The sequence below is a fragment of the Corvus kubaryi genome, unplaced genomic scaffold (genome assembly GCF_017639235.1).
Source record: "Corvus kubaryi isolate FWS band 111438036 unplaced genomic scaffold, C.kubaryi_AGA036_p1.0 124, whole genome shotgun sequence".
NCBI classification, from domain to species: Eukaryota; Metazoa; Chordata; class Aves; order Passeriformes; family Corvidae; genus Corvus; species Corvus kubaryi.
Genome location: NW_024580659.1, coordinates 1,469,042 through 1,490,852, shown reverse-complemented (window position 1 = coordinate 1,490,852; position 21,811 = coordinate 1,469,042). Strand labels below are relative to the sequence as shown.

At 51.5% G+C, this 21,811-nt stretch overlaps 1 protein-coding gene across 2 annotated transcripts in view; it reads right to left on the bottom strand.

The window, feature by feature from the left end:
• The window catches only part of CACNA2D2 (calcium voltage-gated channel auxiliary subunit alpha2delta 2), a 188,529-nt gene that overhangs the window by 41,446 nt on the left and 125,272 nt on the right, over window positions 1–21,811 (bottom strand). The window lies entirely within an intron of this gene.

Genomic DNA, 21,811 nt, shown 5'->3' with positions numbered 1-21,811 from the left:
CTGCACTGGTAAGGGGGCAGGAGGAGGGACTGTGGGCAGCACCCTGGAAGGGTGTTCCAGGGACAGGGAGCCAGTGTTTCCTGCTTGCCCCTGCCTTTCCTGAAGCAAGCCAGTATCTCTAGAGGAATTGCTGCCACTTGAACTCAGCCAGGGCTGAGCCACTGCAGGTTGGCAGCTGTTGGCATCCCGCCGGAGCAGGGCAGGCTCTTGGTGCACGGGTCCCTGTACTGAAAGCCCCCAGCTCTGTGCAAAGCAGACCAGACCCTTCAAACATGCCCCAAAACCCCCTCAAAATGCCCCAGTGCTGGGGCCAAAGGTCCTTGATGTTGCCCACCCAAATTTAACCCCTTCATATACCCATGCCCACACTGGGGTAACCAGAGGAACCAGGATTTGCCAGAAGCAGGATGGGGTGATGCTCAGCACCAGGGCACCCTCACTGTATGCTCAGCCATGAAACCCCTCACCAGCACAGAGGGTGCAGCAGGGCAGGGCTGGAGACTGGGAAGACCCTGGGGTACTGCAGTGCCTGGAAGAAGCTGCAATCTGGCCTTTGTGAAGCCAAAGGGGACACATGGCAAGAGCTCCAGGCTTTCCACAGGATCCTCTCTGCATCACTAAGAAAATAAAGCCTGGGGCAAAACGAGCACGTTTCCCTCCATCCCTTGACCAGCCCCAGGCACCCAGGGGTTTGTGGGCCTGGGGAGCTGCCTGCCAGGGCTGTACAACCTGATCAGCACCAGAACCCACTGGGAAGCAGCCTGGTGTCCTGAGCCAGCCCTCAGAGCCCAGGGCCATCCAGACCCCTGGGTGTCGGACACTCACTGCTAACAGGGGCACGGGGTTTATGTCTGGTCCTGCAGCACTCAGCACAGCCTGCTCCCCACCGGCCATCAGCTGTACAAGGCTCCCAGGGAACACACACTGCCAGGTCTCAGCTCCAGGGGGGCGAATCTGTACAGAGCTAACAGGCCACGAGGCTTTCGAGGCTGTGACAGTCCCTAGAGAGCTCCCTAGAGAGTTAGTGGGAGACACAGCAAGAAAAGATGTGCCTCACAGCACAGCCTCCTGCCTCGAAGGCTCCTCATTTCCCTGCAGATATATTTCCCTGCAGGGGGATGGACATGCTCTGCTCCATGCTAGTGGTGCTGGCAGCCAGAGAGAGGCGAGCCCTGGCTGTTTTCAGACACTGAATTGGCTGGGAGCAGGAAGGAGCATTGACAATGGGGTGACATCTTGGGCTAAATGACAACCCCAAATCACCCCCTGGGCAGCAGCACAGAGATTCACATAAAGAACACAAGATTCCAGTACTAGTACACACATGACTTCCATGCCATGAACCACAAATCCCAGGATGAAAAAGCATTCCTTTGCTCATCAGGGATGTGGCAGGCAGTGGGAGCCCACAGGGGCAGCGTGAAGTTCAGTGATACCCCTGGGAAATTATTTCCCCAGGGCCTGAACAGTGGCCAGCTCTAAGAGCACACGCACATATGAGCCCTGGGCACAGCCACAGGTCACAGCTGCTGTCCCCACTGTCACCAGTTTCTCCAGCACTCCCATCAGCACACAGGGATGCAAAATATCTCAGCCCTTCCAAATGGATGCTCAGGGGAAAGGAAATCCCCAGGTGCCACAGTGTCCCCACTGCCCATGCAGGAGAGTGGCAGCCCCAGCCCTGGCAGGGTGGCTCGAGCAGGGCCGTGGCAGCAGCTGCTGTATTTCTGTGAGCGTGGCAAAGCACAGGCACTCAAAAGTAAGGTGAAAGACATCACAGATCCGGCCCTCCCTAGCCCGAGAATGCAGCTTGTTCTTATCAGATGCAGGAAAACACAAATCCATCACTGCATAATCTCGGCATGTACTGGTCGAAACTTTCCTGTTTAATCTTTTCTCTTTCTCTTAATCTTGATTTCCAAACCAAAGTGCTTGCTTTCAGTGGCCAGTAGCCAAGGGGAAAGATCAGCTATCAGCTGAACACTGAAGCAAAATCCTTATGGCTCCAGTGGCAGGCAGAAGGGAATGGGAAACAACACATGGCTGGACAGAAAAGCCAAGTGATATGAATTTTCAGGGCAGTTTTTCATGATCTCACCTGCACAGCCACATCCCCGCCCCCAAGAGCTGCTGAGAAAATCCGTGGCCCAATTCTGTACCTCTTCCCCTCAAGCTTTTGTGCTATGTTTATATATTGAGATGGCTGATTAAAGACAAGCATTTATTCTGAGTCGCATTTAAGGCAGTGGTGATGAAATATGCATTTTTCTATACTTGATAAGAGTGTGTTTGTTTATTATGGGCTGGGGTAAGATTTATGGACATCTTTAACTATTCATCGCCTTGTGCGAAGTGCCTGGAGGGTTGCAAATGGTGCAGTAAGGGACAGCTACGCCCAGGAACGACACTTCGACAGAAGATATTTTTCCTCTGGAAAACGTCAATTTGTCAAAGTCAAACCAGACACAATTTTGGTTTAAAAAAAAAAAAGAAAAGGAAATCCAGATGTTCTTGTTTGATAAATAGCACGTTGCAGGAATTGGGGAGCACACAGCGGGATTGCACAGCCACAGCAGGGTGCTGTGCTGGCTCCTGGCTGCCACCGGACATCCATCCAGGAGAAGTGCCCCCAGAGCCCTCCAGCTGCTGCTTCTGGAGCATTTTCCTCGCTAAAGACATTTCAGTCCTGTGACCAAGATGGTGACTGGGAGGAGAGAGGGGCCAAGCAGGCAGCCAGCCATCTCTGCTCTGCAACAGTGGATGCTTTGCTCGCCTCCATCCCTGTGCAGAGGCAGACCTGGAGCGATGCCATGTGGGGGCTCCCATGGGAGCCATCCTGTCACATCCCTGACTGGTGCTGGAGGCAGCCCATCCAGCCCCTGCCTGGAGATGGGCTGCTGACATGAACAGGATGGGTGATTGCTGGATTCAGGACCCTCCAAAACGGTGCCAATAAGAACAGGTCCCTCAAGGGGGCAATTTGGGACAGCAGGACCCAGAGTTGTTTGTTAGGGCAGGGTTTGTTGCTGCTCCTGCAAACCCCACTGACGGCTGCCCAGGGAAGGTGACGGGTCTGCCCGGAGCCACACGCTGCTGCAGGACGCCCCCATTAATGCCAAATGAGTTCATCATGAATAATGTTATTGTGATCGATACAGCTCAAGGATTATTTCTAATCCTTAATAATGATTAAACCATTATTTTTCAAGTGTTACAGGTCAATCAGATCAGCTCACGGTGTGCTGTGTGCAGGGACTGTGAGATGCCCGGGATGCAGGCAGTGCACCAGAGAGCCTGGCAGGATACAGGGTAGCCACCAAAACCTCTCCACATTTCAGACCTCGGGTTGTCAACTGTGGGGTTCAAACAGCAATAAAAATTAGAGGAATTACAAAAAATAAAGCATGGGTGTGAAATACCTGCAGATTTCCAGCAGGCTGTGGTGCAGAGACTGCCCTGGCGCTTTAAGGAGCATGGTTCTTTCCCCAGAAGTCACCCAGGGCTAAGGACAGGAGATTTAGAGGCTGAAAACACTGAATTGAAACGACTCTGAAGGTCATGAAAGGCCAGCAGGAGATTTGCAAGGGATTGGTGTCTGGAGATCCCGACAGCGGGGTGTGTGAGGGGGAAGGTGCTGCATGAGCTTATCGTGCCCTGGCCTCATCTGTATTCCACCTGGAGCTCCTCTCTGCCTCGCTGCTCACCAGGGCAGATCCATCAGGAGCTCCCTGCTCAGCACACCAGTTTGCCTGGGATTAAGGAGCCTCCAGGATGCCATGGACTCAGGATGGGCAGGTGGCAGCAAAGGTGGCACGGCTGGGCACGTGCCCTCCCTCCCAAAAGCTGTGCAGGAAAGGAAAGGGGCAACAAGGTGGACTAGCATCCGTCTGCCCAGAGGACGGCAACTCCAGACACATGGCTGCTGCTTTTCCCTGGCTTTGCTCCAGGACCTTGCTCTTCAGCCCGATGCCCCACAAGCTCACTCGCCCCACTCTGAGCACGGCTCACCCACATGTGCTCACCCCCAGCAGCACCTTCTGGGCACAGCTGGTCTGATGCCCTGAAGCTGCTGGGGATGTGGTGGTGGGGAATGCTCGGAGCACCAGAGCTGGCACAGGCAGGGACCATGACCTCCCCTTTAGAGGAGGGGACCATCCCTGCTGTTGGCATCCCCACTGCTCGAGGGGCCAGCATGCAGGAGGACTGATTGTCTCTGATGGAGCAGGCACCCAAGGGTGATGCTCACCTCCTCTCTGCCACCCCTTCTCCCCCATCACACCCGGGGCTATCCTGCATTGCTCTGATATTTTTACACAGACTCTTTCCAAAGGAAACTGGTCCAGTGATTTACTAAATCTCTTCTCCAGCCCCACCATGGCAATAAGCATGCCCTGGCTGCTCCTGCCTCAGTCAGACCAGTGGGTTTAACTTGGGAAGCAGCAGAGCAGAGCCCAGAGAGGCCAAAGACCAAGGTTGGATTTATAAAACAGGATTACAGCAAACACTCTGCAGAGGGAGACTGAGCAGCCCTGTGTAGCAGCAGCAATGCCACTCCTGTGTCCAAGCCTCCACACAGGTGCCCCAAGCCTATGTCGATGCTGGGGGATGCTCCTCAGACAGTATGGGATGGTGTTCCTGGCTTCTCCCCACAGCCAGCATGGAAGCCCCAGCAAAGGCCCATCACACAGCAGCTGTGTGTGGCCAGGGATATTTGCTCCGAGGGAGAGCTGCTCCTGCTAAGCCTTCATTTAACTCCCTCAGTGAGGCTCTTATCACCCTCATCACAGCGCCTTCCCCAAGGCTCTGAAGTGCGTTAACCTCCCGCAGCCCAGCACACAGCTGGGAAGAGGGGAGATCTCTGCTGGAGATTCAAACAGCCCTGTGCTGCCAGGCCAGGAAGTGCCATGCAGCATCACACCTTCCAGCTGTCCTCCCACAGCAGCAAAATGCTGGTGAAAGGTTAAGGCAAGAAGGTGAAAACCAAACGCACATGACAAAGCCAAGGAACTGAAGCCCTAGGCAGGAACATCCCCCAGGAGCTGGTTTTGCAGCACTTGCTCCTCCATAATGAAGGAATAAGGATGGCACAAGCCCTCTCCTCTGGTACCAACCCTCTTCCATGGCCTCACCTGTCACTGCAGAGCATCTGGAAAGGCAAAAGCCCATTTCATGTGTTTCACATGTCTCCATCCTTTCTGCCTGCATGCATCAGGGCAGAGGGCACCATCTCATGGTCCTACCTCCTGCCACCAGCTCCAGGATGCCTCCACTGCAGCTCTCCCTCTCATCCCCAGCACATCCTCTCCCCATTCACAGAATTCACCCCTAAGCAAACCCTACCAACAGCGCGCGCGTCGCCATCAAAAAATGATCAACCAGCGACAAAAGACAACAACTCCCTTATGTACACACAGGGAATATAAATCTTGAGTAAACACTGTAAAGCAGCGAAGCATCTCATCCTGTAATAATCTCCGAGACAGTTGATCCCAGGGCTCTTATTACCCCCACAGCCGTCATCTGAAATCCAGTCGGCAGCAGGCTCAGCCACGGCTCAGTATTGATCATGGAGGCAGCTTCAAATATGCTGCGGCATTTTTCTTTCAAAGCACTAACTTGTTTGTCGATAACTCCCTTGCCTGTGTGGAAGCAGAGGGATGGATAGAGCCCGTCTCTGTTCCTTTTGTGCCTGGATCCAGCCTGTGCACGAGGGAGGATGGGGCTGGAACCAGCACTGGTTGCTAACATTCTCCTGCTCATGGGAGGGCAAATAAAGCCGCAGTGACTAGCAAAGAGCACGTGGTAAATCCTCCAAGGGCTCCCAGCCCTCGGTTCTGTACCAGCTGGTGCTCGCTGCTGGGGTCTGGCAGGGCAGGGAGCAGGGACACCTCTGCAGAGCCAGCCCTGCCATCAGTGAGGTCTCAAGTGCAAACCTGGAGCTAAACCAGAGCCAGAGTTGCTGCAGACCTCACATGGGGCAGTGGCACAGCCAGTACCTGGTACTGGGGGCCTGGAATGAACCCCAGAGCCACAACTTCCATCATTTTACTGAGCACCTCAGTAACTCATGGCTCTGCAGGCCAGCAGCATGTAGCTCTTGTTCCCCTGTCAGCATCTCTTGCTTCTCCTTCATCTCCAGAGCCACAATTTTTACCAATAGGAAACACCACCACTATCCCAACAACCACAGGGAGGGGAGAAATGAAACATTCCAAGAAGAGAGGTACCAATGTCTTTGCAGAGATGGTGAGGAAAGGGAGAGTGTCGCTGCTCAGGGTGTTTCTCCTACCCCAAAATATTGCTCATGTCTCCAGAAGAGCTTATCTTCCTACAAACAGCAAAGCACCAAGGGCAAAAGGAGAGTGCAGAAAACCAGGTGTCCTGTGGCATGAGCTGTGCCTGGTGCTCTCTTCAGCCCTTCTTCCCTTGCAGAAAAGCCTCTCTCTGTCACTCTTCTCCTGGAGTTCCTGTCCTCCATGAGGGTGGACACTTACTTTTCAAAATCACAAGCAGAGAGCAGCTCTGCCCCTGCTCCCTGTCACCCAGGAGGGGAGGAGGAGGGCAGGGGCACTGTGCCCTGTGAACCCATGGGTACACTTGCCCCTGCCCTGGACCAGCAATAGCAAAACCTCAGCTCAGCTGCTCAGACCCTCCTCGGCTCCTGCCCCATCCCTCCTGGGGGAGGAAGGGCACTCACGAGGATGCAGGATCTGTCCCCACCTCTATTAGCAGTGAGACAGAGCTGTGGGATGCAGGATGGAGAGATGAGGTCAGGAACAGGTGCAGGCAGGTTTGGCCTCTCTCACTGTCCCCTTCCTCTGAGCGGAGTCAGCAGAAGGAGCATTTGGCCACACTGGCATTGCCTCATCCCGCATCCTCCTGCCTTTCACCCTGGACATATGGCAGCAAACTTTGCTCTTGCATTAGAGATGACTTTAAACAGTACTGCTAAATGTCATCATGCTAAAGTCCTGCTGGAAGGTGCTGCTGTCTGGCTTTGGGACAGCAAAGGTGGTCCCTTGGGAAGCCAAACCAGGCACACTTGCTTCCTCTGCTTAGGATATGCGAAAAATCATTTTCCTCCATCCCCTTTGCCACACTATTTGCAGTCATGGTAGCCTTCTGCATATTCTGTAGCTGATGGAGAGGAAAGCAAGGACCTCTGCTCTGAGATCCCAGCATTCAGCCAGAGGAGAGCCAAGCAGCAGTATTCAGCTGTCCTGTGACAGCACAGCTCTCCAAGCTGTCCATGCCCAGCAACTTTAAATGGTGCTCATTTCACACCTCTCGCTCTCTTTTGGAGCACCAGCTCACAGGATGAGCAAGGCAGAGGAAGCCCAGTCTGTTCCTGATGGAAGTTTCCACCACCTCCACAGTAGTCTGACCAGCAAAAGTCTTAAATTCTGGCTGTCCAGGAAGAAAGTCTCTCTTGGAGTGAAGCTGGAATATTGGTGGCTACTTCCCAGGAGGTGCTGAAGAGTTGGGGCATGTCAGCAGCATCCCAGAGGGGCGATGGGTACAAACCACCCATGAAATGTGGCTCCAGAGTTGTTTTTTGGTTGTGGGTGGGACAGATGTGTCCCAGCAGTGTCAGGGCTGCCCATCCCAATCCAAGTGCCTCAGTGGTGGGCTGCCAGGCTAAAAGCCTGGTAGGTGCCGCTACCCACAGCTCTTATCATTGTGTGCTTTGGGGACAGTTCCTGCCAGGGTCCTGCCATGTGCTGGGAGACAGCAGCAGGGACAGGGTGGGCGAGTTACTGGGCACAAACACAGCATCCTGGCACAGTGCAGCACGTCTGACAGGGCTCTGCCACGACTGGAAGGGCTTGGGGACTCTCCTGCTGGGTGACAAGCAGCTGCTTGCTGCACAATAAGGTTTCAGATGACCAGAAATAATTCAGGTTAAGATGCATTTTCTGGAAGGTCAGAGCTGGGAAATGTGACAGCAGGCGATTCACCAAGCTGTGGAGGAGGAGATGGTGCTGCCCTGGGCTCCTTCCATCTCCTTCTCCCCCCATACCAGCGTGCTGTGGCTCCCATGGGATGGGTGACTGGAGGGACATGGCTCCCACAAAGGATTTTGGAAGATGACCCCTTCCAGCATGAGGTCCCAGGGCAGGCTCAGCTTCTGCAGTGCTGGAAGGGTCAGCATGTTAATCACCATCTCAGCCCACTGCTCTGGCCCCGTCTCCTCCCAAATATACTCCAAACATTCAAACAAACGGTGCTCCCTAAACCACACTTAAATATCCTGTGGCCCTCCTGCTATGATCATCAAGAAGGACTTGTCACAGTTCAAAATCCGTTAAAATAAGAGGCATTTCAGCAGCAATTATAAGAGACAGTTGCACTTAAAAATCAATTTTACTTAGAGCTTGGAGGAACAGGGTTTTTTAAAAATAAAGGGAAAAAAAAAGGAAGTGATACAGCTTGTAACTTGGGCAGGAGAAGGAGGAATTTGCCTGGTCAGGTCTTAGAAACCAGAGTCTTCAAAGAAAAAAAAAAATTCCTTCCTTATCATTATCCTTGTGTATTTTGGAGAAATAAGTCCCATATGAAGATGAGAAGAAGTTCAAGGAGTGGCTCTCCCTTCCCTGCGGTTCCCTACATGGTGCCAACAACATAGAAGCTCCTGTGAGATGCAGGAGGACATCCCTGCAAACACAAAATGCAGCCTGCATCCTGGCAGGCCCCTGACTCCCTGCTCCATGGGCATGAAGCCTTTCGTGCCTTTGAAATCCTCCCCTTTAGCTCTTCGCCTTTCATTCAAGAGGAGGCTGTTGAAAGTTTGTACTGGAAACCACTTACAATCGATTTATTTTAAGGCATCACCTCTTGCTGCGCTGTGATGTGCGAGCTTTAAAAAGCACCTCGTTTATTATCTGCTGCCACGCGGGGATTTCCATGTGGCACATCCCGGCGCAGCCAGAGCTCCTCCGCTAGCGGGATTTTATGCTAAGGCAGATTTTCAACGTGCACAAATTCCCACAAGAGTGCCCCAAAATACCACCACCCCAGAACCCTGGCAAACCCCGAGAGAAATCCCCAAAACTTGCCCACGTGAAACCCTCCAGGGACACATGTGACATCTTTCTGATGTCCTCCAGTGCCAGCAGCCGCAGCCTGAGAGGGGTCGGACACACTGAGCAGTTCCTCAGGCCCCTGCTGCCACTGTAGTAGGAACATGAGCAGAGCAGTTGACATTGTCAGTTTTAAACACCAAAAAAAAGCAACTGCAGTGCAAAAAGTCATAAAAAGGAATTTTAGTGGTATTTTACTCTAAAAACAAGGACAATAGTTGGAACCAGCTTTGCTCAAACTTTCAGAAAAACAGCAGAGAAGCCCCAGCGGCTCCAGGTGGGGTGGGGAAATTTCGGGGAGGTGGAAGTGAGCAAGTTCAGGAGGCCACCAAATGGCTGTTCCCAATGTGACAGCTCACAGTGACCTCAACACTCATCCTTCTCAACGAGAAGGACTCAAAGCACATGTCCTGAAACCAGGACAACTTATCACTACACACATTTTTTGGGCTTTGTCTCAGGCAGAATTAATAAAGATATGTCCTCACTGCAGACCAGCCCCCTGAGAAGCCTCTCCCTTCCCTGAGGCACGTGGCTCCAGCACAGATGAAGACCCTACATCCCTTCTGTGGGGTCTGTGTTTGTGGGGAGAAATCCTTCCCAGCTCAGGTTTTCCCTGTGACCATGCTGGGCTGATGCAGAAGCTCCCCAAGGGAACCTGCAGTGCCCTTCCCTCTGTCCTGCTCCAGGAACACGTTCTGCTGTTTCTGTTAAACCCAAAATTCAAGGCAACTTGACACTTTCTGTTTTAAAGACTGAGGTGGGGGAGGAGAAAGCGTGGAGGAGCTTCCCTAAGGGAAAAGCCATCAAGTGGAACAAGTTTTCAACAACTACACGTTTCTTGACCTTTTCCACAGTCATATCTTTAATGTTTCATGGATGGATTTGATAAAAAGAAAAAATTAATAAAATAGATTTCATTTTTAAAAAAAGGTCAGGACATGTGTTACAGGGAAAAACTCATTTAGGTCCCTACCTGATGCCAAGGAGCCCTCCCCTGCCTCCCACACAGGGCACTCCAGCCCAGGCATCCACCTCCCCACCTTCCTTTTCATCATATTCAGGGTTTGATCTCTTCTGGACTTTTCCTTCCCCTGCTAGCACAGAGTCAGGTACCATAAGCATTCAGAGATGCTGACAAATGCTTGGGAGTTACAAATATTTGGTGGGATGCTGCACATCTAACCTGGAGAGGTCACTCTAACCAGTGAGCTCGAACGTGGAGAGGATGCTTGTCCAGCCTCCAGCACAGCTCTTCTACCTGCAGCTGCTCAACCTTGAGCCCAAAGTTCTCCCCAAACATCTTGACAGATGTTGAGGCTGTTGCCATGCCCAAGCCATGTGCAGCAGAATGACCAACATTTGCACTCTTGTTCATCATTTCATGGCTCCTGCACCCACCCCATGAGCATCACCCCATGGATATCACCCCCCTTATCCCTGTCTGTGGAAATGAACGTGGATCCCATCTGCTGTGTCTGAGCGCGGGCTTGTCAAGAGCAAGCAAAGCAAAATAAATTCCCCAAGCACAGAGCCAATTCCTGCTGATCAAGATGTTTTAAAAAATAAATAGTATTTAATAGCAGCTCCATCCCGGCTGGCCCAGCGGATGTTCCCAGAGACTCGGAAACAAAAGCAGCTATGGACATTTCTATTATTAAGCCCACTCTGCAATTAGAGCAGACTTCTGTCCAGCTTCTGCCTCTTTTCACCATTCCCTCTTTTTTTTTTTTTTTTATTCACTAAGAACAAAATATTATTCATCAAAGTTTGCAAAAAAACCCCTGCGAATGGCTGCGATAACATCATACTAAGTTATTAAGTGGTGACAATGGGGGACAATTACAGTATATAGTCCATTATACAGCGCTGCCGTCGGGATGAATCAAAGTGAAACACCCTGTGAATGGCGAGGAGCTTATTAACAGGAACATTGGTGTGCCAGAGCATAATACCTGCATTCAGCCCCAGAGTTAGTGTTGAGCTGCTGCCGGCAGGGACTGTGGAGGAAAGCGGTGGAAAGGGCTGGCAGCTCCACTGCACTGCTCGAGGCATCAGCCCCATGGAGTGATCCTCAGTGCTTAATTACAGAAAAAGGGCAAAATCTCAGTCCTGGGCCACCACCATGCAGTGTCTCCCCCTCTAAATCTGCTTCTGGAAGGCTCTGAAGATTTTTGCAACGGCTCAGCAAAACACAAGCAGACAAGGATTTCCCTCAGCTCCCACCAGGATCGGGAGCATCCTCTGTGCTCACCAGCACCCCAGAGATAGGGTATCTCTAGTGGACTATTCCACCACTATCAGCAAGTCTCTGCAGGTCCCACTCAGAGGTGTTGGGCACATCCCAGGCTCCCTTTCCCCATCACCTGAGGCTGCCCCTTGCCTGCAGCAGCAGGTGAGGTGGGCCATAATGCTGGGAGATACATGAACTAAATTATCTGTGAAAATTCTCTTTGTTGAGAAGAGAAACAAGTAAGCAAGCTGCAGGCCTTCTTCCAGAGCACAGCACCAAAATTCCTAGGTCTGGGTGTGCTCCAGGACTAACCTGTGGGAAGAGCTGGTTTTATGCTCTTCCTCCCAGGCTCTGCAGCCCCCTCACACCTGGTACAGTTCGGATGGGTCCTGTCCCTTCCCTCTCTGCTGGCCTGAATTCTTGCCAGCGGTGAAACCCTGTGCTGGGTTTCCTGCTGCTCCAGCAGCTCTGGTTTGCTAGTTCTAAGATGTTATTTTTACACTTCCCTTAAAATACAACACTAAGAGAGGCTTCTTGACTATATTAACATTAGGAATCTAATCAGCAATCAGACAGCTCATAATTTTCTGATTAGCTCTGATTATACTCAATCTTTAGGAATGGAAAAAAAAAGAGGGAAAGAGGAAAAAAAAACTTAGAAGGAAAAATATAAAAATATTCTCTGCTCAGTTTTCCCACCCTGATTCCCTTGACGAGGCACAGAGTCATAGGAACAGCTCTGCTGTTCCCAGCTAAGAAGGAACAGTGCCACAGTGACCTGCTAAGACAGTGTTGGCCAATAACCTGGTGCCATCACACTGCTGATCGTCATCCTTCCAGGCTTGGCTGGGATATTGTCCTGGAAAAGGGCTGCTCAGAGAATGGAGACGACATCAAGGGTGCCAGAGTGGCTGACAAACCCAGAGGAGTGTTGTGAGCTCTTCTCTCAGACCAAACACCTCCAACAATCTGCTAAAAGACAGGGTAAAATGATGCCATGGAGAAAGGAAATGATGTGTGTGTATCCAGCTGGCTTCAGCCTGGAAAATGGAATCTCTCCAGGTGATGATGAGGAGGAGGAGGCTGAAGAACTTTGTGAGATGAGGTCATGGCCACACACCGGCTTGGCAGGAGACGATTGGTGCTTTGTGGCAGCCCAGAGAGAAAGATCCCAAGGATTCAGGATCTGAGGACTGCCAGAAGGGAGGAAAATGGGCACATGGCCTGAAGCCCCTGGGCAGGAGCAGAGGATGCCCCAGCAGGCAGATTTACCTGCAGACCAGGCGGCAGGAGCAGGAATGGCATCTCCTCTGAGCATCTCCAGCATCCTACAACAGCAGGGCTTTTGTGAAGGAAGAGAAAGGGATGTCCTGGTGCTGAGCCTCACAGCTGCAGCCAGGAGGAAGGAAACTGAGGAACAAGCCAGAGAAAGGAGATCTAAACCAACCTCTCTAACAGAGTTAATCACTCGCGTGCGCTCTGTGTAGGAGATTCACTCCTGACTGCAGCAAGCGATCAGCTGATGCTGTGAAGCATGAGATTTAATTATTTGTATCATAGCCATGGCTTGCATAACTACAAATGATATTAATGGTGATAAAATTGTCCAGCTGGCTCTTCAAACCCATCACCACCCCGACTCGCTACCTCCCACGGCAGGGCTGTGCTGCCTTGCAGGGACCGCTCGCACCGCGGCACAGCCGGCGGCAGAGCCCATCCACCCGACAGACACCATCTGGAGCGACCATCCCATGTCCACACAGGATGGCTGAGCATGGAGCACGTGCTTTGTGTCTTGAAGACAGCCTCGATAACAAGAGGTGCTCTGTCAGAGACTGCCTGGCTCTGTATTTGCAGCAGCGCAGCTGAACCTCTGCAGAGCCTCACGCCTGCTCGCAGGCCGGGCAGACGCTTTGCTGGGGAGGAGAGAGCAGCCCCATCTCGCTCCAAGCTGCTCACTGCTCCAGGCTGCTCCTCAGAGCTGCCAGGAAAAGCACTGCTCCTCACCTGGTCAAACCAAATGGGTTACAAAGATCTGCACTAAGCAATTAACCAACTAAAAACCAGCAAAGTAAAGTAGAACAGAACAGCTTGGGTGGAAGTGACCTGTCCAACTGCAAGGCTAAGGGACACCTGCCCACTTTAAATCCAAAGAATTCAACTGTCAGAGCAAATGGCCCGGGTCAGAGCAGAGCAGCCACAGTGCCCCCAGCAGTCTGACACCACACTCCTGTAGAATTCCTTGGCTGAGGTCTTCAGTCACTTTTACCATGACTTCAAAGAAAAAAGCTTGAAAATCCCTGCTTGAACTAAACTGTGGAGAAGGAGAAGGTGCAAACAACCCAGGGCTTGGCTCTCCCAACCTGCTTCACCACAGCATCCCAAGTGGACAGTGGGGTCACCCTATCCCCTTCCAGCCCAGCAAAGCAGGTGAGGCCCAGGAGGAGATTGTACCTGCACTGGAAACAACACAGAGAGGACGATCCCTTTCATGTGCTGGGACTCAAGCCCTGGTGTCTCCTGTAGCAGATGCAGTACTCAGCATCCACATACACCCAGTGGGACTCTCTTACTGAACTATCTCAGTGCACACACTAAAACCTACCCCAGTTCACGTGGACAGGAGTCCCCACTCCCCACTCCACATAAGTCTCCTCCTCACTCTCCAGCCACAACCACAGAGTTCTCTGTCATGAAGTGACTGCCAGAGCTGTAATTACTTTGAGGTGACCTCTAGGAAAAAAAAAGTTCAAGTTTAAAAAGAAAATCTCTCTGGTTAATGCTATGCAAATTGCCAGCGAGGCAATCAGGCTGACTTTTAAACACTGGCCCCTGTCGAAGGGCTCACAAGACAGTCTTATTGTCTTGCTATCAATTTGCATCTCATTACCCACAATGCGCCTCTGGTTGGAGGTAACCTTTTGGGGAACACGCCGCGGTGGCGAGGAGCCCAGGGACAATGTGGTCACTCCTGTTTGCAAAGCTTTCGTGTGGCCCAGCACCCAAAACGCGATGGGCGAGGGGCCAGGTCACTGCCAGCCACCTGCTGACCTTGTGCCAGACACTGTGACCTTGTGCCAGACACTGTGACCTTGTGCCACTTCTGCCACCTCCTCTCAGGGCTCTGCCCGTGCTGGCTGTCCCATGGACACAGGCACAATGTGTGTCCTTCCCACTGGGCTCACCAGCCCCCGTGGTTCCCAGAGGCTGTGCGGTAGCAGTTTGTCTCCACCCGGCTGATGAAGGCCATTCAAGATGTTTCTGAGAGTCTTTGCACGCTTTTGCACATCTCTGCCAACCCTCCCCACCTTGGGGAGATGGTACTAAAATAGCATTTTTTGATAGGAAGGAAATCTGCCGTGTCCTTGTCCTCAGCCTGCTCCTGTTTCTCCGGCCTCCCCAGCCTCTGCCGCAGTCTCCCACACCAGGTGCCTCCACCCTCTTCTCCATCCCCACCAATTTGGGGTGAAAAAACAAAGTTCTCTGCAATCATCTCACCTACATGATGCCCTGACCAAGCTGTCCTCGACATGCTGCTGCAGGGAGGCTGCCAGGCCCCATCCCATGTTACGTGTCTGCACCCCACTGCCACCTGCAACAAGGACCTTTTGCTCCCCAAGATTGGAGCAAGCTACAGGTCTCCATGACCCCTTCTGTAAGGTCATTCATCCAGCTCAAGCAGCCAGCATGGGGACCCTACCTCCTGGATGCTCACCCTGTGCACGCTGCCTTGGGTACCTCTGCAGCCAGGTCAGGCAGTGGCTGGAAAGGTGCCCAGTGGAAAAGCACCTGGGGGTGATGGTCAACAGCAGCTGACCATGAGCCCATGTGGGCAAGAAGGCCAATGGCAACTGGCTTAGATCAGCAACAGTGTGGTCAGCAGGACCAGGGCAGTGACTGTCCCCCTGCATTGGGCACTGGTGAGGCCACACCTTGAATCCTGGGTTCAGTTTTGGGCTCCTGATGACAAGAAAGACAGTGAGGGACTGCATCATGTTCAGAGAACGGCAATAGAGCTGGGGAAGGGTCTGGTGCACAAGTCCTGTGAGGAGTGGCTGAGGGAGCTGGGGGAGCTTAGCCTGGAGAAAAGGAGGCTCAGAGGGGTCCTTCTCACTCTCTACAACTACCTGAAAGTTCTAAACAGGTGGTTGTTGGTTTCCTTGCCCAAGGAACAAGCAATAGGACAAGAGGAAATGGCCTCAAGTCATGTCAGGGCAGGCTTAGATCGGATATTAGGAAAAAATTCTGCATTAAAAGGGCTGTTAAGCACTGGAACGGGCTGCCCAGGGAAGCGGCTGGGTTACCATCTCTGGAGGGATTTAGCAGATAGTGGATATGGCACTTGGGGACGTGGTTTAGTGGTGAATATGGTGGTGGTCAGGTTAGAGTTTGGACTCTGATCTTAGAGCTCTTCTCCAGCCTAATTGATTTTATGGTCCAGCCAAATTTCTGACACAGCACAAACGTCCCCCTGCCCTGCCAGACCCTGCCAGACCCTGCCAGCAGCATCCCCACCTCCTCCTGCCCCCAGGGTCGGCTCAGCCAAGAGGACCTCCCTTGACAGCCCTGTCCTCTCTGCAGAAGCAGCACCAGCAGCAGCCAGGGTCTCACTCGCTCTGTTTTCCTTCTCTCCATGAACTCTGCAGTGTGAGAGCTCCCCGGGGAAGTGCAGAACTGCTCTGCCCTGCCTTTGGCAGTCTCCTGCACTGCCCAGCTCCCCGGTACCAGCCTGGCACGGCCGCGTTGCTAAGCGCTGCCAGGGCCCTCTGCCAGTGCCATCTCCGCCACCACGGCCAGAGGTGCCAAGGCAACAAAGGGATTTCTAACAGGAGAGAGAGCACCACTGCGAGGAAGAAAACCCAACTGCTTCAAATCCTCCTGAATAATGGTGCTGCCTCCCTGCTGCTCAAATCAGACGCAGCACATTGTTGTTACGATGACTAAATACAGATGATTTGAACAGCTGGAAACGCAGCAACAATATTTAAAAGAGGTTTTTTAAAAAAATGGTTGGTCTTTTATTCAATAATGGTAATGGGCTTTTTAGTGTTGTTATTATTTTTGATTTTAAAGGCACAAGGTGCCCTAGTCTGGTGTCTTTGCACGGTGCTGTCAGGCTGTGAAGCCGGCTCTCGCCTGGTGATGGCAGGGAATAACTCCGAGACATTTGAATAACACCCAGACATGGGGCTGACAGAGGCATGGAAATCACAGCTCGTGCTCCAGCACTCTGCTCAGCCCTGCACCTCACTGACAGGATCCAAAGGTGCAAAACCCAAAGGTGCTGCAGGGGAGCAGCGGTAACCAGGCAGCAGTAACAGCAGCAGTGCCAGCTCCATGCCCACTGAAGGGGAGGACTGGAGGTAGCTGTGGCTGTTATCAGCTCACACCCTCAGATACCAGAGCCCTTTCACCCTTAGAGCAAGGGAAAGCACTCAGTTATCTTCAGCTCCATGCTGATAACAGGCAGGAGGTGTTAGAGGAACCAAAGTGCTGGAGAGGGGGGTTGGAAATGTGCTGGAATGAAAAGAAACCTCCAGAACCAGGGCAGCCAGGCCTCACTTGCCCACACAGAAATGCAGGTAGTGACTGCACCTCTCTGGGTGCCATGGTCAGGCTTTATGAAGCATCTGGATGAGACACAGTGAGTCAGTGATGGCTGATGGGACACACAGTTCCCAATGTCCCACATAGGGATGGGACCCTCTCTCCTTCCTCCTGGACCTGCAGGGCCCATGACCTGATGGTCATTCCTCTTACATTAATCTTGCAAAATGCACCATAAACCATTTCTAGTGTAACAGCACGGAATTAACAGAATACAATCAGTGTAAGTGTAAATAAAAACAGAGATTTTACGACACATTATTTTGAGTTGCGGGTTGTTTTTTCATACATTGACCTGTGCCAATTCCTGAGATGCAGTTGGAGCAGCTCTCCCAGTCATCAGTGAATCACATCATCATCCAGCCCTGTGACCTGACATCCCCATGTGGCTTCAAGTACCCACAACACTGAGTTCAGGCAGAAAAGCTGCCTGACAGTGCGGGATCTGGGAATGCACCTTGTGTCAAGGCCCTTGTTGCTTTGGAACTGTGTACCCTGGAGCTGGCAGCTGACAGGCAACAAATCTGCTGTGGCTCTTCCATGAGCCAAAGTGGACCGTCAGTCATGGCAGTGTCAAGCATTGCTCCAGCAGGGAAAGCCTCCCGTGAGGTCCCAGAAGCAGCATAGATGGAGACAAGGCTCCCAAGCATCCCTTTTACAGCTCTGCTCTTGCTCTAGGAGTTACTGACCCTCCCAGCACACCCAGCCCTGATTTTACCCTCACCCACACAGCTATGGCATGGTCCCCACACCCAGCAGCAATCAAGTGGTCTGAGCATACATGCTACTGCCAACATGCTGAGAGACCACCATCAGCTCCTGAGCCAGTACAAACCAGGACCTGGGCTCCAGATCCTGCAGCAGTCATCCCTATCCCAATCCTGTTTGCTGAAACTTAAGACCAGGGGACATCTCCTGCCCCATACAAGACCTCTTAGCTCAAAACTACTAAAATCACCATGGAGCTCATTACTATAGAGCTCAGTACTGCTGAAGAGATCTGAAATAAATAAACCAGGGTTTAGAAGTACCAGCAACAGCAAGGCAAGGAGAGCAGCCCCTTCTGCTGCCCTGGTTTGGGGGACAGGAACGCGCTTGCTCTGGGTGTATCCCTGCTGCAGCTGGGAGGCCCAGCCAGCGAGGAGGGGCTGCATTTGGGGCAGGGCTATAGGGTATTTATTTGCATGAGACAGGACAATCAGGAATCATGGGGAAAGGACAGAGAGATGAAAGTGGAAGGAGTGGGGGGACAAAAGGGGGGGCTGGGTGGGGAGCAAGAGAAATGGCAGAGGGAAGCAGGGAGGAGGAGCTGGAGCTGACGGGGAGGACAGCACCACTCCAATGCTTCATTCTGAGGCCCTGGTGCCCTTCACCCCGATGCCTATTTAATGTCATCCTATTCAGCAAATGTCTCCATGATCTGGTAATTATCTTTTACTTATAAAAGAGCATCTCTGTGTCACAAATGCTCCTTTCTCTGGCTCTGCCACAGATCAATATCTCCTCAAGGCCTTCGCCATTGTTTGGGGAATGGAATTGATTTCTCTGAGGAGTGAGGGGAGGGAAAATACATAAATAAGTGCTGCAGTGATGTGTCCCTGCTGGAGGCTGAGCTGGGCAATGGCAAAGCAGAAGGAAGGCGTTTGGATCCCACCTGACCGTTGCAGGTACTGCATCCTATTGCTGTCCCTGCTGAACCACCTGCAGGGAAGACTTGGTTGTTTGTCATTCAGTGCACAAACATCTGAAATGCTGGAGCCAGAAGAAATCTCTAGCTCAAGATATCACCAGCTTTCCAAGATTTTACAGCAGAGTAAGAAGTATGGAGGTGCTGATTCAACACTGTCCATAAGGACACATGGATGTCCCACGTTAGGGTTGAAGCACGTCGCAGCAGTTGCTGCTGTGACCCTGGTGGGTCCTAAAGAGGAGCCTTGGAGACATCCTTGGCTTAGAGGGCAGCACTTTGGTGTGACCAGCATGGCACCAACACAAACTCAGAGCAAGGCAAGAGCTGCTGAACCGCACTGCTGTCGGGCTGCTGTCAGTGTGACCACAGCAAGCACGAACTCCCCCCGGCAGCACAATCCATACACCCTTCATGCTCCTCTCATCTGGCTGCAAGATGACCTTCAAAATCATGAGATACAGGATAAATACAATTCGATCTCGTGTCTGAGTCGGGGTTGCTAAACCTCTGGGATCTCTGAGCAGAGCCTCTCTGCATCACAGAGCTCTGGCAGCCAGAGGCTCCAGGGTGCTGGAGAACAGTGTGGGGCAGAGGTAAACCTGCTCCCCTGGCTCACACTACGCAGGGGCAGATGGAATCTCCAGCAAAGGGGATGATCACAAGGGAAGATACCAAGGGATTTAAAAATTATGCAGGTGTAGGGAAAGAGGGAAGATTCATCACTGCCTCCTGCCCAGCATCTGCAAGCTTTTACGTATTTGAAGGCTGTTATCAGGTTTTACGTTCATCTTCTCCAGAAAAAAATCCAACAACTTCTGCTTGTATTATCTGCAAATGGGCCCTTGCTTTCTAATCCTCTTTTTGGTCCTTCTGCCTTTCCTTTTGCCTCCCTCTGGAAGCGTAATGCCAGACACCAGACCCCGAGCCAGCGCCAGCCGGGGCCCAGCCGGTGCCGAGGAGGGAGCCAGGGTTACACTGCCGTGTTTGCACAAGGTGCTATGAGATCAGTATTTGTCTTCCCTTCAAACAGCCCAGCAGGGCTGAGACATGCCAAGCCTGCAGTCTAGAGAACCACTGCCATCCATTTCAACCTTTCCCATCATGTCCTAATTTTTTGCTGTTCAGGTGGGAGGAAAAGAGAAAAAAAGTTTGAGTGCAGGGGAGGGCAGATATTTGACTTGAGAAAACCAGTGGTAAAGCTTTTCTTCCAAGGACCTTTAAAGGTGCATTTATTCAGTTCCTTGGAAGGAACTCATGGGTTTATAAAGCCCTGCTCAGCTGCAGGGGCCACTTTGCCTTCTAAAAAGCAAACAAAGGTCAAGCACACTCTTCTGTGCAACAGATCTCAGCTGAGCCTGGTCAGTCCCGAGAAGGAGAAACGAAGAGGATGGGAAAGGGCAGAAAGTGAAGGAGAAGGATGTCTTCCAATGCACAGGGATCAAAACGCTAGCTGTAAAACAGAATAGTGGAGCATCCTAAGTGGAGAATACATATGTATTGAGAAGACAACAGGGAGGGAAAAACATCAAGTGGGACTAGATATGTGTGAAAGTGGCTTTGGAAGGAGCCAGCTCATTCAGGGATGTTAGAGGAGATTCAGGGCAAGCACATCCAAGGTACCGCTGGAGAACAACAATTAGGACCTGTCATGCATGCTAATGCAGCTCCAAATTAACCCTAACCATCTGAGAGAAAGATGAAGGCACAAACATCTCAGTGCAAGAGATCCTTGTTTGTTCTCAGATAGGAATGGAAAATAAAACTGTCATATTAACAGCAGGCTTATGAATCAGTGTGTCCCTCATCTGTGACACCACACATGGTTCTGCTGTGCCAAGCAGGGGGACAAGGTAGATGTGGGGCAGAGAAGAGCACGTGGCTGCTGGGAGCATAGGAGGAGTTTGTGCTGTGGCAAACTGAAAACATTCAGGGGATTTGACTCACTTAAAGGAAGAAACAAATTTCAAAGGACACAGCAGTATAAATCCCCACATAAGAGAGAAGGTACCTCTGAGCTCACTTATTTCAAAGTCCAGATCTGACGATGAGAAGCACAGCTCCCTGTGGAACTCAGTGCCTTGAGATACCAGGGACACGATACCTTTTTAGGGAACAGAAATCAGATTAATCAGAGTATCATCGGTTTTACTAGCCAAGATTAAAGTACAGGGGAATGTAAGTGCTATCACTCAAGGATTTATACCTCCCAAGTAACTTCTTAGGATTAGAAAGAAATTTCAATAATCTGCCAGCTAAGTATGCATTGCAAGAGTAATAATCCTTCCCTCCCAACATCTGCTAGCAGCTACTAATGGAGATAGTAATAAGCTAGGTGGATCATAAACCTGACCTGATCTGATTGCTACCTTATAAACTGGAACACGAGGGTGTTATCATTTCTCTTGGAGTAACCTGTTGTCAACCAGGATCATGCCGAGGCAGGAGCTGCAGGAGCAGAGCACCAAGATGCCTTCTCCTGCCTCACCACTGCAGGAGGCGGGACCCTTCAGCAGGGAGTCTATTGATTTTTATATAATTTGTTAAAAACATTTCCAGTTGCTTCCCAAAATGGAGCATTTCCCCAGGAGACAATGTATGTACAAAGCCACGGGAGGGGGAGAGCTCACATGTGTGCAGTTTCTCTGCGGTAGGTCTGTGGTTCGAGCTGGTGCTCGAAGTAGTGCCAGACCCAGGCAAGCAGAACGAGCTCGTGCCTTTGAAAAACTGAACCCAAACCCCACCATCGCTCTCGTTGGGTTTCACTTTCAGTTTTGCATTTTTCAAACGTGTGTCACATTTTATTGAAGGTGACCCACTTGCCACAACATCAAACGTGGGAATATGGGAAGATGCTGCCCGCTCACCCTCTTGTTCCAAAACACAATCTGGTGGGCTGGGACACTCTCAAGGTAGGACATGGGATGGAGGACACTGCCTGAGCCCAAGCAGCTCAAACAGCATCAGGAATAGCTGCTGGAGAGAGAAGGCACAAAAATAACAGTGAGAAGAAATAACATACACACAAAGGGAGGAAGGAGGGGGAGAGGAGAACTACAATACCAAGGCATCCAATAAAACTGATTTTCCTCCAACAAAACCCAAGGGAAAGGTTAGTTCTGGTATTAGGAAAAAATGTCAAGAGTTTTTCAGAGAAAAGCAAATAACATTTTTATTCCTTGTCCTTATTTCTTGAGAAAGCAA